Below are 23,702 nucleotides of genomic sequence, written 5' to 3' on the forward strand. Positions count from 1 at the left end.
CCAGTCAACATAGGGACTTAGTAAGCGTCTTTTTTTAATATTAATCGATTTTTTTTTAAATTGGCTCAAGATGATAACGCTATGTGACGTAGAAACCAGGAAACGAATATGAGTAGAATAAGAATAAGAAAAATGCATTTACATATAAATCGTGTAAAACAAAGTAATAGAGTCGAAGATCAGCGTTTTCCTCTTCTAATTTAGGTATCTTACGCAAATAGTATTTTTTACGAGACGCCTGCTAGCCTTGATTACATCTTCATAATATTTCACCATGTTTTTAACTTGAGTTGATGTAAATAGAATGTGCAATGAAAGTAAACTGTTTCTAAAACACTTTAATATATTTTTAAGTTAACATTTATTTAACTTAAGAATGACATGACAAGTTTACCAATTTCTCCGATTTTAACCACAATTTTTTCGCTAAATCTGGATCTTGCGATAACTTTGAAGGTTTCTTCTCTTGACAATTACTAAAATATAGGCCACTTTTACCGGCCACTTCAGGCGATACAGCTACATACACCGACGTCTGCGCTGCTTCCCACGAATCTTGGAACAGGAAATTAATACACTTCATCACTGTATTTCGAATGATAGAATTCGTAATATGTTTAAAGAGGTTTGTCGCCGCAATTCCTGGATGTACTGCATTAGCTGTCACCTCATTATTATTCAATCTTCGGCTCAGCTCCAACGTCATAAGATTAAGATATAATTTGCTATTAGCATATACTGAGAGGTCACTCCATTGCTTTTCCATATTTAAATTGTCAAAATCCATTTTACCATAATGATGCATTACTGACGACACATTTATAATACGACTAGGAGCAGAAGATTTCAATAGAGGTAACAATAAATATGTAAGTAGAAACGGACCGAAAAAGTTAACTTGCATTCCTTTGTGTAATCCATCTTTAGTCTTACTGTTTCCAAGACCACCGGCAGCTGCATTATTGATGAGAACATCTAAACGCTCTTCCTTTTTCATAATTGTCGCACAAAATTCACGTACAGATTGTAGCGATTCTAAATCTAATAACTCATAGTTAACATTAGGATTTCCACTGGCTTTAATGATTTCTTCCTTAGCTGCTGCGCCTCGGCTTGCACTACGACATGCGATTATCACTTTGGCACCTCGTTCCGCTAAATTCTTTGCAGTTTCTAGACCAATTCCACTATTCCCACCAGTTATTATAACAACCTTACCAACCATGTGTGCACTTGAACGACATATTCCTAAAGTCAATTTTTCATAGATCTTTATAATTAGCCCTAACATCACCGCACAACATAATACAAGAGTAATTAAAAGTAGAAACATTGTAGCGTCTTCAAAAAACGTATTTTTTTAATTTTTAATTTTTCAATGATTAAAACCTGGTGTATTTGATAATATTAAAATAGCACTGAGTAATTGATTGCTTACTGCGCGTGATAGTAGGTTTGATAAAAAATAAAACGCTTAATATGTTGATAAATACGAGAATGAAGCTTAAGATAAGGAGAGTTATTTTAGTTTCAATGAAACATCAATAACATACCTATATTAAATGTAGTATATTATGTAAAATAACAGTATGTTTACAGAATATAATATAACAATTTACTATCTTAAACCAATGTCTAGATAATATAGTAAATGAAAACGATGACAAACATGTAAAACAATATGATATTTATATTTGAGTTTGCAATGAGTAAAATTATTGGTTTAAACTAATTAAATAATATATAGATACAAACTAGACTAACCGTGGATTTCCGAGACCAAAATTCTCGTTTAAAACATATTATTATCTCCGATACTTACGATATGTGTTAAGCAGAGATTTTGGTGTCAGAAACGTACAATAAGAGACCGATAGACTTACATAAGTTGGAAGTTGACTATCGATTCTATTTTAGCAACTACACAAAAAGTTTACTTCACTATCGTTTGTAAGTATGTTTAGCTGAGGTAATGAAAATACTTAACCGTTTTATACCTTAAAGCTCTTTAATGTTTCAGAAGTCATTTAACTGCTCGATAAAATCACGTCGCCAACGACAAGCACCCTGCTAATGAGAGGGTCACGCTTAACGGCACTGTTAAGACTTTAATTGTACAACTTGAGCTAGGCATTGCCGGCTGGCAATTATTGACTAAAGGTACTCTTACCTGAGGGATTAGATTGAATAATGTCTACTCTACTAAATCTTTTTTTATTTCCAAACTTTCATCAAATTATTTAATCTCATTTTAGTTTTGGATAGTAAATATTTTGAAGACTGTACTAAGTAGGACGTTAAATACGAATGCAAGGGAGTACACAGGTTTAGGAAAAGTGATGTGACAAGAGAAGAGTGATAGGTGACATAATTGTGAAGGCAGAGATAATTTAAAATGCTGGAAGCGAGCTATATCTGGAAGCTAAAACCCATGTGAATAAGAATAGGGAGAAGATGACTAATTTAATTAAGAACTTCTTTTAAACAGAACGTAAATTTTTACGTTAAGGTCATGTTAGGCAATACCCTATTTTAAATGATAATCATGATGTAATAAAATTTGTCATAACAAAGACTTTAAAGAATACAGCCCTTAAAGGTCCTAATATTTTAGAGCCGTATAGAGCTTGTGGCAATAACATAAGTAGGTCGCTGCAACATCAAAGTATGCTGGTGTAACCTCTTTTCTTTGTCCTTGTATGAGACAAGTGCATAATTTTTACCTGTATTTTACGTAGTGTAACTTTTCTAATTGTCACATTAATAACTGTTATAAAATCCAAGATGTACGATAGTGGAATAGACGTTATTATTAGCAAAGGAAGTCTAAACCTAATTTTGCTGGTCGTATCTGGGTCTGCACTAAATATTACATCTATATTGGATTTGAAATCGAATATAACTGACCTCAAAAGATCGTGCACATTTATGATGCAGACTATGAATAGTATTGACAGTTTAAAATGTCTCACGATTTTAAATTTTATTAAGATGTTAAATTCGTTATAGTTTCTGGACATGTAGAAATTATTCTTACAAAGTTACAAATTGTAGGATATATAAAATTATTCTATGTCATAAAATGAAAGTGATACAACAGTCAAGTTAATTTATTATTTAACATATGTTATTAATAGGAATTATTTTAGGAAAGAAATCTATTATGGAACTAGATATCATGAAGAATACTTCAACTCAACTTCAAGCAAATCGAGCGTTATCACCGATTTTGCCGGTTAATTACAACATAGTTGTGATTGAGTAGTCAACAGTGGCATAAACATGTACAGAATGTAATTACGATTGTATTTCACGGTAAATGTGTTCCATGCACGAATCCTAACTGATATTCATTAAAAGTGACTACAAAAGCAATATTAATGACAGAATATTGGAGGGAATTTCATTTGTTGGTGCAGTTTGTATTTATGTTATACTAGCTGTCGCCCGCGACTTCAGTAGCGCGGAAAAAAAAAAATAGTTGTTACATTTCAGAACATAACCTGGAGGAGCACATAGGCAAATGCATGTAAAATTTCATCGAGATCCATAAAGCCATTCTGGAGATACCTACTAACAAACATCTATCTATCCATTCATCCATCAAATATTCGCATTTATATAATATTTATACATTATATTAGTAAGATTTAGTGAATAAATTTTCGGTAAGGTAATGAAATTATGTAGGAAATTGAAACCCGACATACAAACAAAACTGTCTAGTCATTGACATAGAAATCGCGTATAAAACCAATGATATTTAAATATAACAATCACAGAACGGACATAAAATAAAGCCGATACACGACTTACACTATACACTTACATTATACAGTAAAATGACTATCATCAGGAAATATAATACCAAAAAATCGTAAACCAACTTTTAAAAACACCATCAGCTAAAAGAGCATTTTTATAAGAGTAATCTAGGCTACAATATTATTTGAATATATCCATAGCAGAGCATTCCTAAGCAGAGCTGAGTCAGTATTTTAGTATAATAATCTTAACACTATGAGTGTGAATACTAGTTTCCTAATCTATGTCTAGCTTTAAGAAGCTTGTAAAGTTGTTACTTGAACGACCTCACGTCCTTTAAGATTATAAGTTTTGTCTTGCAAAACTCTGTACGATCATAACATTAGTCCTTATAACTCTTTAACTACTTTCCTCTATTTTACGTAGAATTTACACCCGTTCAGGAAAACTTTAAGCATTTTAGTATGTTGCTTCGCTTACTAGTAATTTTATATCGATATTTATTTTTAGTTACTTTGAATACGCTAACTTTAGGGGCTACTAGACTTACCTGAAAATTATATTCGATAGTTCAATTATCAAAGATTATGTTATTTTGAACATCAAACTTACACTGTTACAAGCCGAGCATCAAAAATATATTAAATAAATACATATTGTTGTCTCTATTTTGTTAAAGAGAATGAAAGTGATGACAATGTGTAATAATAAAAATTTTATGTGGCGAAGTTGTAGGTTCTCCAAAAAATTACGACTTTAATATTTCGGAGATATTGTATGAGTAATTGAAAATTACAGCTGCATATTGAAACAAAGTTCTAACTCTTTTAATATTAAAATCTTCAATGCAATAAATTCTATGTGCTGATTTCGGTTACACGTAACGAACACCTGTGTATATTAAATTGAGAATTTTTACAAATCTGCTTCCAAATTTAACATCTGTGTAAAATACTTTGTTATCGAATTTAGCTGTTTTAAAAATGAATTTCAAAGTCGGCCAAGTCGTACTACAAGCGATCGCAACGAAACAGGCACACGTACATGTTGAGTACCTTAAATTACTGTTTCACAAGACAAAGGCATTATTGACTTCCTCCTATAATTGCTAGCATGATAGTTTCTTTTTATATCAAAAGCTGGCAAGCGAACGGCCACCTGAAATCGCTGAGATAGCGAAGCGACCGTTACCCATAGACATACGCAATTGCATATGCGTTGCCTACCTTTAAACGATGGAGGAGGGGATGCACAGAAAGAAAACATTTTCCCTTCCCATGCATCCCCTCATCCGGAAAGTCCACTTCCACTTCCCATCCTTTCCTTATAAGAAAAAGGGTGCAAAGAGAATGAGGACTATAATTAGGCCTCCGGGACGCACACTTATCAGACGAAACGCGGAATTGCTTCCACTTCACGCCTGTCTTCTGTGCGGTCGTGGTATTGAAAGAAAGAAAAAGTTTTTAATACAGGTAATAAAGATTAAACCAAAAACAATAACCTTATACTAACATAAAAATATCATAAATCTTTCTAGATGCTTCCGCCCTTAAAAATACTCACCTATTTTTAATTTAAAAAAACAAATGCTACTAAAATAGTACCAAATAAAAAGTGCATCACATCACATTTGTATATTACGCCTGTGGTTTTTGTTCGTTATAAGAGCTATTCGTACTCATCTCTCTTGAGACAATTCAAATGACAGTGAGTTTAAAGCGCCATTTTTCTTTTTCATCAGCGCAAGCAGCGCGACTCTACAAGAAACAAAAGGCGAATACGGGTACCTACATATTTTGATATGTTTTGCCTTTTGTGCTATTTTCCTTTTTATGCTTTTTTATTTCGTAATAAATAAAAGTAACATCTGAAGAATTTGGTTGTTAAAGCCATTATTTAAAATAATAAAAAAAACTCTACATTTATTAAATTCATAAAATATAACGTATATAACAGACCTTAAATTATTATAGTGTATAATCTTAACAAGCGATTTATCTAAAAATATTAAGCCGCCTTCAGATTTAAATTACCAATCCAACTGGACAGTTAAAACTTTCATGTGTAGGCAAAATTTAGAAATGCGCAGTTTAACTGACAATGAAATTTCGTCAACACACTTCAGTTTAACTGTGCAGTTCGACTGCTCAGTTAAAACTTTGCAGTATTAGGTATGTACGCAGTGAACTTTACTTTCCAAATCTCTGTGAAACTATATGATGATCCATTTTAAAACGAAAAAAGATTTTTTAAAAATAATTTCTTCCTTTTTAACTGGATTTAATATGTTTGATATAAATATACAATGGAATGAATACATATCAAACCGAACGCAAGTGATAGACGAGGCGGCATAAAGAATGGCACCATTCTTATGTTGAATAGCGAAACCATTGTGTTATAAAATATGTTTTCTTAGCAAGCAATCGTATCTTTCTTTTATACTTAAATGTTTGTTTTTTTTGTATTTAAACTTTATCTCTATACTTATGTTAAATTTAGTTTAAACCATTTCATTAAATTTTTCATCAAAATTCAATGAATCCAATTGATATTGATATAAAAACACTATGACACTCCATCAAAGAACACTCAGAAGACAGTCGTGAAGTGGAAGTAATTCCTCGTTTTACCTGACAAGTGTTGTGATGAAGGTGTTTAGTCTTCTTTCCATGATCCTTTTCTTACAAAGAAAGGATGAGTAGGGGAAGTGGATTTGATGCACCTACTACTGAATATGTAAGCGGCTAAACCATAAGTCAAAATAGACAAAATGACGATGATTTATAAAGAAACGATGTATCTTTTCAAATAATATTTATCTTGTTTTTAATATTCCCCTTCTAAGATAAATAAAATGAAACAATTGATCTTGCGTTAACAATAATTGTCCTTGTTCAAGGTTTTTTTCATAAAAGACACATCAACTAAAATAAAAATCATAATTTCACTTTACAAATACGTTGAACAGAAAGGAGTTTATGCTACATATAAGAGATGTAAGGCTTCGTTTTGTTGAAGGTGTCTAACAATGAATTAAAACGAAAATAAGTATTTGTGGCGAAATTACTTTAACAGTGTTGGTAAAATTTACATTCTCTTACAAATCGTTTCTAGGATTTAAGACTGACAATGATTGAATACTTTAGTTAGAAAAATAATACATAGACCTTAACTTTTTCCTTGGCAGATTTTTTAAGATTTAAATGTTATGTTAAGCGTCAAAAGCCTAATGGTTAAGGGTACGGATTTCAAATCACGAGGTTGGGGATTCGAATCCTGCCATTAGACTATTCTTGTAAACCATATCCTAGCACAAGCCTAGAGCTTAGATGAAATGGTAAAAAAAATATTAGTATAATAAATTTACAAAAAAATCTGCTAATATTAAAAAATGTCGCTTTTATAATGGTACAATATTTAATACTTGAACCAATGAATAGATCAGACCTTTAATAATTCAAGGATGTCTTTTTGATAGCTAGCTAAAATATAAAGAAGGATAAAATTGAGAACCCACGTACATTTACTTTTTATAAAGGCAACAATGGGTTCACCAACTTGAAATAGCAATTACGTAGGTTGAACAATGTAGGAGATGAGCTTTTTAAAAATAGAACAAAAGCTTATCCGCTTGGAAGAAAAATATAACGAAATAATAATATATTAATATAGAAACGACTCGACGTCACCGGTACCAACTAGTTTCTAGAAACTTAAACAACAACACCAGTGACGTTTCGGTAACAATCCAGTCGACGACAACGCACACCGCACCCCACGCCCCATGAGAGTGCAAGTATGTAGTGACATATGGACCGCGTCCACGAAATAATACCAGTCCCACTCACCCTAAGGGCCACTGACGGGCCCGAAACTAGTCGATGCCGACATATGTAGTTTATAATAAGAATAGATTATATAATAAAAATAGATTCATCAAACACGTAAACATATCTGTTCATTATTTACACTTTATTAATTAAGTTAATCATTTTTACTTTCTTCCTTTTTTCTGTGATTATTCAAAGTTTCACTGGGCCAGCGTAGTTGACTAGGTCCTAGTCACCGTAACTTAGGGTAGGCTCCGAGCCTATCAGTGGGGACGCATTGTGAGCTGATGATGATTCAAAGTTTCACACCTTTCGCTGTCTCAAATTCATCTAAATTAAAGTAATTTCATAATAAAAAATAGTTAAGAAAAATTTACTAGAATTTTTGAGTACAGTTTGTCGTTTTTATCGGTTGTTTTAAATTATGTTATTCTAAAATAATTCATTTAATTGTAGCATCAAATGAAATGCTAACACTCACGTATATTCGTCCGGTGCCGCCACTGAACGAATATACGTGAGTGTTTAGCCGTTTTAATATAAGTTTATTATAATGTCTCACTAAAGTTTGAATAAAGTGTATTTATTTTGCACAGTTAGTAAAAGTATGCAAGTCTCGAACAGAGGCGGCACGGGGCTCGTTAACTGCCATCATACGCTTTTTCATCCACTCGCTAGGTTTTATTAAACGCTTTCAGAGCGAACTGGCATGGCGTCAGTCGGATACTCGAGATCACACACTTTTATAGGCTACGGAAATGCAATACAGTATTTTATATCACAATCGTGAACTGTAGTTTGTAAAAAATATAAAAGATTTCATTCACAAAACCACTCAAATGCACCATTGTCAGATTTTAATTATTCAGGCATGGTCATTGCTTCACTTTAATAAGACCACAAATATTTACGTGACAAAGAGAGAGTTCATAACCATATTATTCATCATCAGCTCACTATACGTACCCACCGAGGGGCTCGGAGCTTACCCTAAGTTAGGGGTGACTAGTCCATAGTCAACCACGCTGGCCAAGTGCTGGTTGGTTGACTTCACTCATATCTTTGAATTTCTTCTCAGATATGTGCAGGTTGCATCACGATGTTTTCCTTCACCGTAAGAAAGGTGGTTAAATGTACATATGTAAATCGGAAATCTAAAAACACATTGGTACATGGTGGGATTCGAACCCAGGACCTGCAGATTGCAAGTGAGTGCTTGACCTCCGAGCCACCAACGCTCTTACCATTTTATCACCATATTATTATTATTGACTTAAAATTGAAAGCACATATTACCACGCAGAGTTATATTTTTTAAAATAAAATCTTAACTATTTCTTTGAGAAGAAATCTTTTATTCTCAAAGAAATGATAACATAAACGTTTAACTTGCTTTCTTTGTATTGATACAAAAGGAAAATATTTAACTTGAAGTTAAAGCAACAAATTACATTATAACTACACGAGTGACGGTAAATTAAATGAATTCCACGTTCCGGCCAGGATTCAGTGCGGTCGTTTTATTTGCTTATTCATTTTGAACGCGGCACATCTGATTTACAAAGCCGTGCTCTGCATCGCCTTATTATAAGTGCACTATAAAATGTTCCATACTTACATAAACTTTAAAACTACTTTTCTGTTCAATAGTTTCGTTCTTTTTGGATAATTTGTAGCGTTAATTACTTTACTGCCCTCAATAATCACCAGCCGTTTAATATTTATTTTAGCAGTCCTATACTGTTGTTTTCTTTAACTAATTTTGTCCTTGACTAAACACGTACTTTAAACCTTTGACCACCGGTGATTGATATCATGGAGGTCAATTTGGTTATAAAAGGAAGTTTTACTTTTTAGTACTAATCACCAATACTGCTTTTCTAACCTACCCTAGTCCTACCTCCACCTGTGCGGTATTAAAAAAAACTTAGAAGGCCATGTGCTCACGGGTCTATGTCATCTATATTATTATATATTCCATCGAAATCCGTGGAACCGTTCTGGAAACACTTCCTAAGAAACATCCATGCATCCATACCGTTAGGAAGAATATCCGACATTGTGCCCGTGTATTGGCGCAATACTAGCCTTACTAAAATGTCGACGTTAATGTCCCCTCACTAATGATTCTAACACTTGACTTTGTAAGGAAAGCGCGCCATTCGCGCCAAACGATTCTAACTTAAAAATGACTAAAAACGCATACAAATTTTAGCATTTAAAATATGATTTTATTTTATTAGTAAGATATACTTAAACTTGAAGCAGTGTTATCATCATCATCAGCTCACTGTATGTACGTCCCCACCGAGGGGCTCGGAGCATTCAATAAATTAAGGGTGATTAGGTCATAGTCAACCACGCTGGCCAAGTGCCAGTTGGTATATCATCATTCCTTTTAAGAAAATGTAAAATGTAAAATAATTATTTAAGAATTTTTAATTGGCTTTATTAGAGAAATATCAAATATTTTAGGATAAAATAATACAAAGGTATTAACCGCCAATTATTATCAAAATGATTCCAAATTGATTAACCAATTTGAACATTTCGTTTGAAAAGGGATGAATGAAAATTCACAATCATTAGTCTTTGAGACTTCGAAATAATTGCTCTTGGAAATTATTAATTATAATTAAAGTAATGATAGCTTCGTGGTTGAGCTTATATTAAGAAAGTTAGAACAACGAATATCGGCTCGTATTACCAAAGCTTTATTTAGGTATGCGTATTTATTAATTTATCTTACTAATATTATAAATGCGAATGTATAAATGAATTTTTGTTAATAGGTATCTCCAGAACGGCTACATGAATCTCACTGAAATTTGGTACAGATGTAGAACATAATCTGGAAGAATACATAGACTAGTAATTTTTTTTTTTTAATTTCGCGTGGACGAAGTCACGGTCGAAAGCTAGTATACTATATAATTCTTGTGACATTTTATTTTATATTACATAATTACATCTAAAAGGTACAATCGTTTTAATATTAAGGGAGTTTAATTATATCAGATTTAAGAAACACACTTTAATTCTAGTCAATTTCCTAGTGATATATAATTTAAATCTAATTCTCCGTTATAAATGGTACTTGACTGCACTAAACTTCGAACGAACTTTGTTCGCGACAGCTCTGAAAATGCCACTTGAAAACCCTCGTTAAATTTTCACGTACACTCAACGGGGATACTCAACATGCGTTAATTATAACATCTCATTAAAAATAAATATATTTTTTATAATAATACTGACGACTTTAATAACGATTTCAATCGGTTTGTAATAAATTAAAACATGAGGCCTAATGAATATAGATAAAAATATTTTCATTCACAATCTCCGAATAATATTTGCTTACAAATCAATATTTAATCACTTAAAGAGAACTTGTTTATAACTGCGAGGATGGTCAATGATTAAGCCACGCAAGAGTAATGGCATATCGCAAAATAATGAAGGGACGCAACTGCCTAGGTACTAACCTTTGGGCCAAGCGACTTCATTCGAAAAATCGAAAGATTTGTAAAATTTCTACACTAAACTAATAAATATATTTATCGTAAACTATAAGTTAATTTAACTGAAGGAAAAGTAATATAAATATGCATAACTCGAAGCTTTATGTGTCATTTTAAATATGATTCCTTTCACCACGTAAAGTAAATTTAACTCAACCTGCTTAGAAATTAAACGGGGCATGTTTTTTGCGTCAATTATTTCTTAATGTTTAGAACGTGATTGGGAACGTATTTCAAAATGTAGTTTTACGTTCATTATTTTTAATGACCAAATGTAAATTTACATTCACGAAAGTGTTTTTGATGTTGTATATGTAAATCTATAAACCATTTGCTACTTTTTTAGACACCAAGTTACATTATTAGGCTTTCAATGATCCGCGTTTCTAAAGAGAAGGTAAACTCGCCTACCTTTTACATATATGCAAATAGGCGAAGGGATCCGTGAGATTGTTGAATTAAGAATCTCGTCACATATTTTACTTTCAGTATACATCGAATAGGTTTTTTTGTAGCTAATACGATTGTGATGAAATTTTGTCATCATTACGATGAATGAACACCGATAAAGTTTTATTATTTTTAGATAAGATACATTATATAGATAAGTATTGATTTTTCCTGGTTGATATCTTGTACTATTATACAAAAAAGGACATATGGAGAACATTTATCAAGAAGGCAGTACACCAGCAAGCAGACCTCATGATGTTATGTGACCAATAATGTTTTAACAACACGACTACCTTTATTGGTCAACGAAGAAATCAAACCAACTAAGTATTTTCGTGCAGTCACCCCTGCCCTCTTCTACTTTTAGAAAAGGAGAATTTGTATTTGTCTTTAGGTTTCGAGATTATACTGTTAATATGTATTTCTTATGCTTATTATTAAAGTTATAAAGCGGTAAAACATCGCGTACAAAGTAAAATGATATTCAGAGAGAACATATGCGTGATAGCTCTTTAGTATATTTAACATTTGTTTGTGTTGAATTGTTTCAGCGCCGGATTTTGGTTTATATTAGAAAGTTTGGTTTGCCTTGCGATCCCGGAGCATACTATGTTTTAAGCGGATTATGTATGTTTGGTAATCACTGAATAAATGTTCGCTTGCTGATGTAGGAACATGTTATTTAATAGTTACATTATTCAAGCAATTTTTTTTTCGTTTCAAACAAAATTAATATAGTTGTATCGCGGAAATATTTGTACGCCGCAACTGTATTATCTTATACACGATTATGAATCACATTTTTTTATCAATTGATATCGATCTATCAGTAGATAGATTATGTATAAAAAAAATAATTTCTAAATGTAATTTAAACTACAAATGAAGTGTCGAAAAATATCAGATGGATGCTTATAATCTTAGTGAAAATTAAATTCCATTAAAAAATTTTGGTAAAATTTTATTTTGTGATTCCGATTTCGTATTCAAATGTAATTCGAATATTTAAAATACGAGGTCTGTTTAAAATGCGTCAAGCCCCACCAAGGTGAGTTCTATCGAATATTGGCAGTAAAGTGTTTTAGGTCGTTTAACTTATCCTACTTTTAAATCAGCAAAACTCGATGATCGTAGTTTTCCACCGTGTTACAAAAAATACAGTAACAAAATTAAACTATCAGTTCTAAAAAGTTACACACAGGCGTTTTCACAATTACACTAAGGTTTTACAATCATAAATAGTGTATGTTCATACAACGTACACACGTGAGTATTTAAATCCATTTATGATTTGGGCTCGTATTGCCCTCTACGTGTGATCGTGAGCAGGCGGCGCGACGCGGCGTTGCAGATAAAGCCCGTCACTTACAGCAGATCGTGTTCAGGCATAATATTTCGCACTGATGGAACACACGTTCCTCCATTTGTGTCATTGAAACACGTTTGTTTCTCTTTTATCGTCGTCGTATTCTATTGTTTCAATTTAAGTGTTTATACATACTGTGAAAACATTAATTCTACTTTGAATTGGGCTAAAAAGCATTTCTTGTAACCCATATAATCATATCTGAGAACAAATATTTTGTGTATGACATATTTGCTCTTAAAATGGCAGAAAGAATTCTCGGTACTACTTTTGTCAAAATTGTATGCATTAAAAAAAAAACAAAGCTTTTGCCGGCGACTTTGTCCGTGCTGTTGTGTGCAAAAATGTTTATTAAGTAGCCAATGTGTTCTTCCAACTGTGCTAAATTTCATCGGGAACCGTTAAGCCATTTTTGAGATACGTAGTAACAAACATGCACAAAACTTTCTCTTTCATAATATTAGTACAAAGTTTAATTGTCCCAAATTACTTTACGAGCTGTGTAACATATTGTGACACAATAAAAATATTTTAAACGGCACGTTTTCACGCGTAACAGTTAATTACCAAAATGAAACATAGCTTTCGTGAGAGCAATACAGCGAAATCGTCACAACACATCAATCATTCGTTCGCTCACAGATTTCATTTTGAATACTATTTGTCATTGCAGTGAGTGGGCTGACATTGTTTCCGAACTGGATAATAAATTACTTACATCTTTTAATTCTACAAAATCCTCTGTTCATAAATAATCGTATGAAGTACAGGCAATGTCCTAAAAAGTGATAAATGTCGTCTATTTCTGTGTTACGTTAACAATATCTGCTTACAAAGTGGTGCGTCTTTTCAACGTAATCAGGATACCAGAAAGTTCAATGACACTAATTGTTTTAATGGCCTTGAAATGTAATTAGTCGTCAAAAGTTGATAGTTCACAACCAATTGAATTCAATAGTTTCATTTCACTGAAGCCTTTGTTTCAGTGAAATGAAAAGAATGAAATGAAATTAATCAATTAGATGAAAACAAAATCGTAGATATTTAGAATGTTCATATTTTCATGTAAATTTACTAAAATAAAAAAAGATCTAATTTTAAGTTTATTTTACTGTCCTATATCGAAATTTAACTTACTTTAAAATGAAAATGAAAATGATGTACAATTTATATCTGACCACAGCGCAATTTAGAGTAAGTTTTATGTAAATTTTATTGTAACACCAGTTTAAATAGCCGCTTTGCTTTGGGTCACGGAAGGCAATTATCTTAATGGGAATATTATTCATTATAATTTAAACGAAATACTTATTTATGAAGAATTAACATAATTAAAAAGAAATTTATTTCAAGGTTACGACAATAAAGAAATATCATATGTATTGTATGAAAGAGACAATATTTATAATCCGTAGCAATTTTCCCTTTTCTCCAATACAAAATAAAATCTCGAACGTAGCGATCGCTACGGCGTAGGCAAATCCATTTTTATGTTGGTATAAATAACTTCAGATACCGAGTTAGTCTGTCGATAGAGCTCACAAATCCTCAATAAAAAAAATGAAAAGTCCGCAGTTTTTGTCACATAAAATTAAATGAAGCTAAACTTCGGTTCCCTTTGCTGAAGCATCCAGCATACGGCAAAAACTCATTGCTTTCACGGCTATAATTATCAATACATATATAAATAAGGAAAATTGATTTTATTCTTGGTCAATCAAGTGAAAAACAAATAAAGTTTCGGTATGAGACTATGATCAATCGACGCGGAATCGTCCTTATATAATTTCCTTCACACTTTTCCTTATTTATTCCTAGAAGCTTTCCGGCACAATTCCAATATAATTGCTATGGTTACGTTTATTTTATCAATATAAATGATTTTGACACATTTGCTAATCTGTGGGTGACAGTTCGTTCGTTACCTAAATAATAAAAGGATAAATTATAATTACTTTCAGATATTTTATCATTACACTAGAGCCGTGGTACATGTTCAAAGATAATATAGCACGACAAGAGGTAGGAAGAGGCTACTCTGTTGTACTAATTAGAGTGAAACCTAATTAGCTATTGTGGCGGCTCTGTGTTGATTAACGTGCTCTGTGGTGAAGGACGTTGTGAGAAAAATGCTGCTACAACTACAAAAAACCGAGGTCACGCCGGAGGCTACGGGTTTTTGTAATGTTAACAATTTCAACCGATATCAAAAATTAATACTGATCAATTTCTTCTGTTCGTTTGGTGTAGATTTTTAATTTTTTGAATGAATTGAATGTTTTCAGAATTCTTTACCTGGAATTGAATCATGTATCCAGATGTTTTTCCGTGGTGCATCTTATAGGTTTAACAAGCCCTGTTTGGGTACAATGGCATTCTTATTTATCAATAAATAAAATATCGATAAAGACATGAAAATAAATAATAGTCAAATAAAGGTTTAGAACGGTTTATATAAAAAACCTTTATGTAATGTTTTCTTTTTAATAAAAAAGGTATCATCGAAACCAACGGACATCTGTAACATTAGAGGATGCAAACTCAGCCTTTGAGGAAGTGATCACTACTTCTTCATAGTGTATTTTAAACATCTCCGTTTCGTCTGAATCATCATCAGCTCGCTATACGTCCCCACCGAGGGGCTCGGAGCCTACACTAAGTTAGGGGTGATTAGGCCATAGTCAAAAACACATTGGTACATGGCGTGATTCGAACCCAAGCCTGCAGATTACAAGTCAAGTGCTTTAACCACGGAGCCACCAACGCTCTTCGTCTGAATAGTCTTTGGTTTTTCCAAAATATTTTCATTAACTACTCTATCATTATAAATTAAAACTTTATAATTGTTTCTTATATTTAAATCTTACATAACCACCGGTAAGTAATAAGTGTTTAGTATTTACATTACTTCTAATAATACTATAATATGTTAATAACGCAGCATGGGGTTTACTGGTGAGTTATGAAATGAAACTAACCGTTTTACTATTTACCAACTGGATCATAATATGATATAATCTTGTTAATTAGCGTTTGCTCCACTTTCCTAAGCTACATCCAGGAGGCTATTCAGCCAGCCAATTAATAACTTACGGATATCGTTTCTCCTTGTTAGCAATTTAAATGCAGTTTGCAACTCTTCTCTTGTTTTGATTTGAATTATTTTAAACGTGATTATTCTTTAAGTATACATATTTATTGGAAATCCTAAAAGTATATTACAAAGGTATTCAAAACAAAAGACTTTCTAATTTGAGGACATATAACAATTGTTTTAGTGTCATATGCATAATTCTAATTTGGATTTGCGTCAAAAACTTGATTGAAAAAAATTTATGATATGTTTGCATAAAGTTTTCTAAGATTTTAAAAGCACTGTGGCATAAATTGTGTTGATGGGAGTGTTGTCGGCAGGAAGAAAGTAGGTTTCCGGTTCAAGGCGGTTGCATAACTTGAGGCGGGCGGAAATCGCGAGCGCAAAGCTATTCCATCTGAGCACCGTCTTATTTTCCGTTTTGGATTTTTGGGATATTTCATAAACGATATTTACATATACATGAACTGAAAACTAAATGCAGAGTTTTCGTAGTTCAAGCAAACTTTTCATAAAAATCAGGTGTACGCAAAGACATATATTAATTTTAAGCTAGCGTCTATGGAAGCCAAAATATTTTCTTTCTTTGTATTTTGATATAATTGAGAATATATCTCAGCTCAGATTTAAATTTTAATAATCTAGAGTTGTAAAAAACGAAAAGTTAATTATTTTAATGTCGCATATCAGCAAAATTTTAAAGTTTTACTCAGAACAACGATTTACAAAAGTGCAAATAGAACATATTATAGAAAGAATAAATATTTTTTTATTATAACCCTACGTGTGAAATCGCTATGCTCATATGTAGATACATATTTATCTTCTGTTCTTTGTATAATATTAATGTAAAATAGATGGTAAGAGTAAACAGACAAGGCTTACTCGCTGAAAATATTCCGTCGATTCGTCAGATGAATGAGATAAATGAAGTGAAATGACTTTGATCAATACTCATGACAGCTTTGTTTTTATTTTAAATGTAAAAGTACTGTATTTGAAAAATAAAATATGTAATATGAAATAACTTCTTTAGAGTTTTTTTTAGTTTACATATTACATAGAAATACACTTTTGGCTTACTATTTTATTTATTCACCAGAAGTAAATGCTAAATAACCCGAATAAGCATATATATATATATACATTACTAGTCGCCCACGACTCTGTTCTCGCGACATTCTAAAAAAAAAACTTAATAAGTAGCCAATGTGTTCCATGCCTAATTTCTTTTAGCGGCGTGATGCCCTTTAACAAACATCCATCCATACATTCATTTAAATTAGCATTAATATTATTATAGTAAGATGGATTTTGTTGAAAATCTTTTAATCGAAATTAATTATGTTAACTCTAAGGATTATTCGATTAAAGTTATTTAAATTATAGGTTTGAAAGTATTTTCTATAAACACAAACCTTTAGCATATTGAAAGCTTTTGAGAGGACGTAATTAAAGTTGTTGTTCGATTGTAATTAGCTTTGAATTATAAAGCAAAGGTTTACACATTTAACCCGCGTATTGTTCTTGTTTGTACAGGTTAAACTTGTAAATTATTAATTGAAATTCATACTTTGCTTTTATTCAGCATTTTACTACTAATTTGTTAATTGTAAAATGTAAAACTAATTTTCTGTTAATTACCTTATTAATATTTGTTTATACATATTTAAAATGTAAATATTTGATAATGAGTTTAGTATAAACTCAGAAAATATTATACCAAAAGCTGTTGTATCTGCGAGTCACGTGCTTATTATGGTGACGTCATTTCTAATATAATATTACACATAAAACTATAGGTGAAAAGTAGATAACTTAATTAAAATAAAAAAATATATATTTCTCTTTTAATTTTCACGGTATGATGCTCAAATCAGTAGGTGTGCATTTAAATGAGATTCCATACTTAACTCCGCCGTCAAGTGCATGGAAATATTTAACGAGGGAAACAAGTTGGTGTGAAGATGGTATAGCCCGCCTCGAGTGATACACGTAGTTCATGTTATTTAAATATACTAATATTTTAGCCTTGAAAATAAATTATAATAATTATTTATGATACGATAGCGAAGAACTTCGACCAACATCTCAAGAAGCTCTCGCTAAACAGTTGGATTAAGGGCCCGATACAAAAGGCAGTTATCCTTTTTTTTTTAAGAGGGTGAATGCGTTACGCATACCGGGTGCCTCGGGGAAAGCCACTCCGGTTATGTGGACTCTCTCCAGATCCCTAATGGGACAAGGAGCCTACCCACTAAACCCCCTCTGGTTCCCTCGACTCACTGTTTAAAGGGTGTGGGCACATGTGAATACTCTTCGCACAAAAGGCAGTTATCCTAGAAACCGCGCGCAGCGTGAGAAGGTTCCTGTCTCTACAGCCCTGGCCACTGGTTGTTTAAGTCATGGGATTCCGCAGCCGGTGGTGCTTTGTTTTTAATATAATATATTTTATATATATTTTTTAATTTTTTAAATGAAATGTACTATATTAAGAATAAGATAAATAAACGAATACGTGTTTATAATATAATTATTAAAGCTACAAGCTACTGATCCACTGTTATCTTGTCTCAGTAAGCAATGGATTAATCAGAAATATGGAGGATATATCTAATACAGTTCTAACAAAAAAAATATAGCAAAGTTTTTTTCATATCATCGTTCGTATCGTATTTTTTAAATATGTGGTACAGATAATCTAAATCCAAAGTAAGTATTTAAGATAAAGTTGGAAACTTATGATAAAATTTCTGTAGATAATTTAAACCAAATTCTTCAATCTTAGGAAACTTTGGAATCTAAATTTTCCTAAAGGCCAAGTTAAAGTATAATTAATGAGTAAAACATAGCTGAAACTTTGTTATGTCATCGCGAAGTAGAAAACAGAGTTCGCAATAAATCATAAAGTTTAATCCATTCATTTGTTTAGACACCGACACGTTTACTAATCTCGGCAAACCCGATAGATGTTAAATTAAATATAGATACATATACGATTTAAAACCTATATAATGAGCACTAAACATGTCTCATAACATGCTAAAATGCTAGTCAAAGAAAGTCTAAAATATTCACATAATGCGAATGTTTAGATGGACGGATGAATTTTTGTTTGAAGGTATCTCCAGAATAGCTGAACGGATCTCGATGAAATTTGGCGTATGTATAGAAACTTATTAAATTTTTTTTATAATTCCTCGCGGACGATGTCACGGGCGACTGCTTCTTAAAAATAAATTTTCGTTTATAAATAACAATCACATCATGACACGACAATGGATGAATTTATGTTGGAAATTGCAAACATTTAAATACAATTTAAATTTTATTACATTTATTAAAATATCTCATCAATGTTTGTTAACGTACAACTGTGTAACGTATTGTTTAATTACGATTTTCCAATATTGCGACAAATTTGATTAATAGTAAATTAAGCTGCGGACATGAATTGGAAACATTGCTCATGTTGTTGGCTTTGGATTATTTGATCGATTGCCAGACAAGCGAGTATTAATTATAATACAGCTGTACGTGCCTTTTCCTTCCCTTATTTGGAGTTAGTTTTCAATAGAGCGCAATATCTGAAGAAACCATCTTGCGTAGTCTTGATAACGTTGCTAAACCTCCGGGTAGGAATATGAATCGCATGAAGCATACAATGTAGAATTCGTTTTGGCTACAGACGGTCTAAATTGAAGAGACATAAAAACACACAAACGTGAATGCCCGTGAAAACAGTGTCCTCCTCTTAATTCTCACTCTTTTCTTAAAATGAATGAATGGTAAGGAGACAGGGTTTTGGTGAAGGGGAATTATAGGAAGGGTAAATATTATCTTGTACATCTACTCCACTGTCTATTAAAGAAAAAATGACAACGGTCGCTTCGTTCTTTTGGCGAAATGAGGTGTCCGATTATTCGTTTTCTACCTTATACAATAACAGTGTTCATATCTAAATGTAGTTCGGTATCATTGAAAAATATTAATTCAAAAGTAATGCCTCATTTCAATTTGTTACAGAAAGCTGCGATAAAAAAATACTGATACGTATCGTGAAAGTTTCAGTTGGCCTACATTTCCGGTTCTTGTTAAACATGGCGACCGTCAACTATTAATAGACAGAGATTAGAATAGATAAATGTTTAAATGTCTTTTAGTGCTCGCCATTTATGTAAATCAGATACAAAAATGTACTGTTAATTAATACAGATTAAATCTTGATCTAGCTTTTTTTCATAAATAAATTAAGAACAATTAATTAGCTTTATAAATGCAACTAAACGACTACTTTGCTACAATTTTAAAATGCAATCAAGTAGAAATAAATTTGAATATGTTCACATGGATCCAATTCATCAACGAGTCCTTTCGCATTAAACTTTTATGTGCACTTAACGAGGGAGCCTGTCTTATATTTATTAAATACTCATTTCCGTTCAAACAATCTAAGCTATTTAAATACACTTATGGATATAAATTGGATTTTAATATATTATGACGTTAACAAAAGTGTTAAGTCCTTTCTAAACAAAATATTTAATACACTTCTAAACATTTGTTTTCAGCAGATCTAATGTTAACTAGTTATTCTGTTAACATAAATTGTAATTAAACTTTTGGAAGTTTTTTGAAACAGACGAAGTTGATAATAGATTGCTTTGTGACCTAGTTGTCTTGACAAATACGTACAGTAAATTTGAACACATGCTTGATGTATTTGCCAATAAGCGCTCAAGAACAAGATAATGCACTTATGCAAAGCTGTACTGCGCTGGATGTTAATTGCCACATTATACTGAGCTCGTAATAGCAGTCTTAAATAACATCACTGTCTCACTAATAGACCTTCAAGTTAAATAACCACAATTTAATTAAGTCTCGACGATACCAAAAACCTAGCCCTCTCTACGACTATACTAAGTGCTAATTTAGTAAAAGAGTAGAAATAAATGTCTTATTAGAGATTAGCGGCAAAGTGGTTTGAACGATTGGACGTTCGAAGTCAATTGAGTTTAAGGTGCAGAAATCAAACTAAAATTAAAGAAATATCAGCTAGTAAATAGAAAATAGGACAACAAAAATAATTTTGAAATCTAAAACTTAGGACATAATATTACTTCAATTTTATTATAAGGTGGCAAATGAGCAAGCGGGTACCGGAATTCGCCGAATAGCAACCTTAGCCCATAGACGTCAGTACTAGTCCATTGATAAGTAATTTAGAAACTTGCAACTTTCGAAATGGTTTTAAATATGAAAAATAATAGGCGATAAACAGCTAAGAAAACCTATAACTTCGAATATTTCTTTAATCCAAATCCGACAGAAATTTCACAGCAGATTGACGTAATGTTTCTAATGTCCAAAATATATCAGGCCGCGGAAAATTATTTAAGATCCCTTTCATTCTATTTAATAAGCCATTAAACCATCCAGAACAGAAGTTGCTTTTGTGATTTATACAAGTTAAATGGGAACATTAAAAACGCATTACGAAAACATGAGTAAGGAAGGATATTTTAACGTTAATAAATGAATTCTCCAAATTGTTTGAACTGTTCTTACTTATACACAACTTTTTGGAAAAATAAAAAAATAAAACTATTATATAATTAAGGTACAATTTAAAAAGACCAGAAAAGTATTTATATTGCTTAAAGGAAATTAGTTTTTAATCCAGTGAGAAATTAATTAATTTACTCAGGTTATTTTAGTAAAGATAAATTCGGTAACGAGATAAGAAGTGTTCTAATTAATATTAATTACAGTTAATTAGTTTATTAAATAACAAGATTTTTACTTACAAGGTTTTAGGTTTATTTCGACTACTTATTTCTAATTAGTTTAAAAAAATTTTGGTTTTAAGTGTCAAACAACTTAAAAGATATTTTAATTTATTAAAATAATTTTCAATATATTCAGACGACCTTGACATGATTTTCGTCTGGTAAATTTTACTTATCTTGCACAAAAATGTTACTACTTTGTTTACTGTATGTGTGATTGTATGAATACATAATGGGATACCTAAAATAATTATATAATTTCTACTTCTATATAATTTTAGCAAACGGAAACATGTCAAGTGTATGTAAAATTTTAACGAGGAATATAAGTCGACTGCACACAAACTGCATAGCTCAAGCATTAAGTAATAACCAGCGCCGCGTGCTTATGTTTGAGTTAAGCAACTCTTGCGAGTTAATGATGATACAGCCACGTAGATATATATTTAAGTGTTTAAAATATTATTCTTAATATAGATCACACCGAATTTCCATCTGGAGTTATAAAGATTTTTATATTAATAAAAAAACTGGCCACTAAATTAAAATCGTTGGACATAAATTATTTTAACGTCAAAAATTCCTTCAACATCTGCAAACATTTTTTGCTACATCGCGTTTTGTTTTGTTGTGTTAATTAGCGGCAACGAAATGTTTCGTAGATGCTAAACTTTTTTAAATAACTCTAAACTTTTGAAAGTATTCTTTTCATTTATTTATTTTTATTTATATTATTATTTATTTGCCTTAACAAAAATATCTAACTCCTTTTGAAATATTATATTAAATTTATGAAGCTTATACGCATAACATGCTATTGAAGAATTATAAGAAAAATTAACAGTTTTTTTTCTATTATGGTGTACGCAATTATAAAAAAACATCCACTTTTTTGTGTGTGCGTGTCTTTGAGTGCGTTAAGCAAATAATACTTTGTGTTTACTCCTCAAACGCTTACGAGGTACTATAAAGCGCGTATAATATAATAAAACCTTATAATCTTTAGCAATATGCCGTTAAAGCTATGAAGAACAGAAGTGGCTGTTATTTTTTATTCCTAGTAATATGGGAACATCAAAAACGCGTTACGGAAAAACGACTCAGACTTGGAAATTAAACGGTTACAACAGCCTGCGTTGTTATTATGTATTAGATTTAATATAAATATTAAAATAACAAAGTATATCAAAATAACTAAATAATTAATTAACAAAATTTTTAACTTTCACGTGTTAATTATTTAGAATTAATACTGGAAATATGAAAAATATTTCTAATAAATAATGTTATTTATCAACAGTTTTCAAATAACTTGAAAAATTACGGATCGAATTTTGAAACTAAAATAGCCAGTTTTTATCATTAATTTTTATTACAATTTAATTTACCAGTTTATATTTTAGTAAAGTGAGGTGGGAAAGATAAAGTTCTTTGGGTTTAGGCTTAAATAGTTGTTTACTGGTTGTCCACAGTAAGAAGTGTAATCCAACGGAACTTGCGCCGCTTATCTGACTCGTAATAAATTACAGCGTTAGATAGACCTCAAAGTTTTTGTTGTGATCTATTTATACTAACTCCTAGATATTACAATTTAGAAGTTAGTTTTTTTCAGTCTTTTTTATACGATTTGTCTTATAAATAAAAAAAAAGTTTTTTTTAATTAATAAAAGAAATAGAAGCAGAGGCATTTATTCATTGTATTTTCCTTATTGTTTTTTTTTTGGAAATTGAATTATAAGTAATTTAGATTTTGTAAAATTGACTTATACTTTGATTTAGTAGTATTGTTGTCACCCTCATTTCCGGATATCGGGACGAAATATGAAGTGGTAGTAAACAGTTGAATTCCTACAAAATTGCACTTTTTGTTAGTTT

The 23,702-nt window shown here is 31.4% G+C and overlaps 1 pseudogene; it reads right to left on the bottom strand.

Moving 5' to 3' along the window:
* Positions 1 to 323: 323 nt before the first annotated feature.
* LOC106120131 (retinol dehydrogenase 13 pseudogene) lies at positions 324 to 1,384 on the bottom strand (annotated as a pseudogene).
* Between the last annotated feature and the right edge of the window lie 22,318 nt (positions 1,385 to 23,702).

Source organism: Papilio xuthus, unplaced genomic scaffold (genome assembly GCF_000836235.2).
Source record: "Papilio xuthus unplaced genomic scaffold, Pxut_1.1 DF829129.1, whole genome shotgun sequence".
NCBI classification, from domain to species: Eukaryota; Metazoa; Arthropoda; class Insecta; order Lepidoptera; family Papilionidae; genus Papilio; species Papilio xuthus.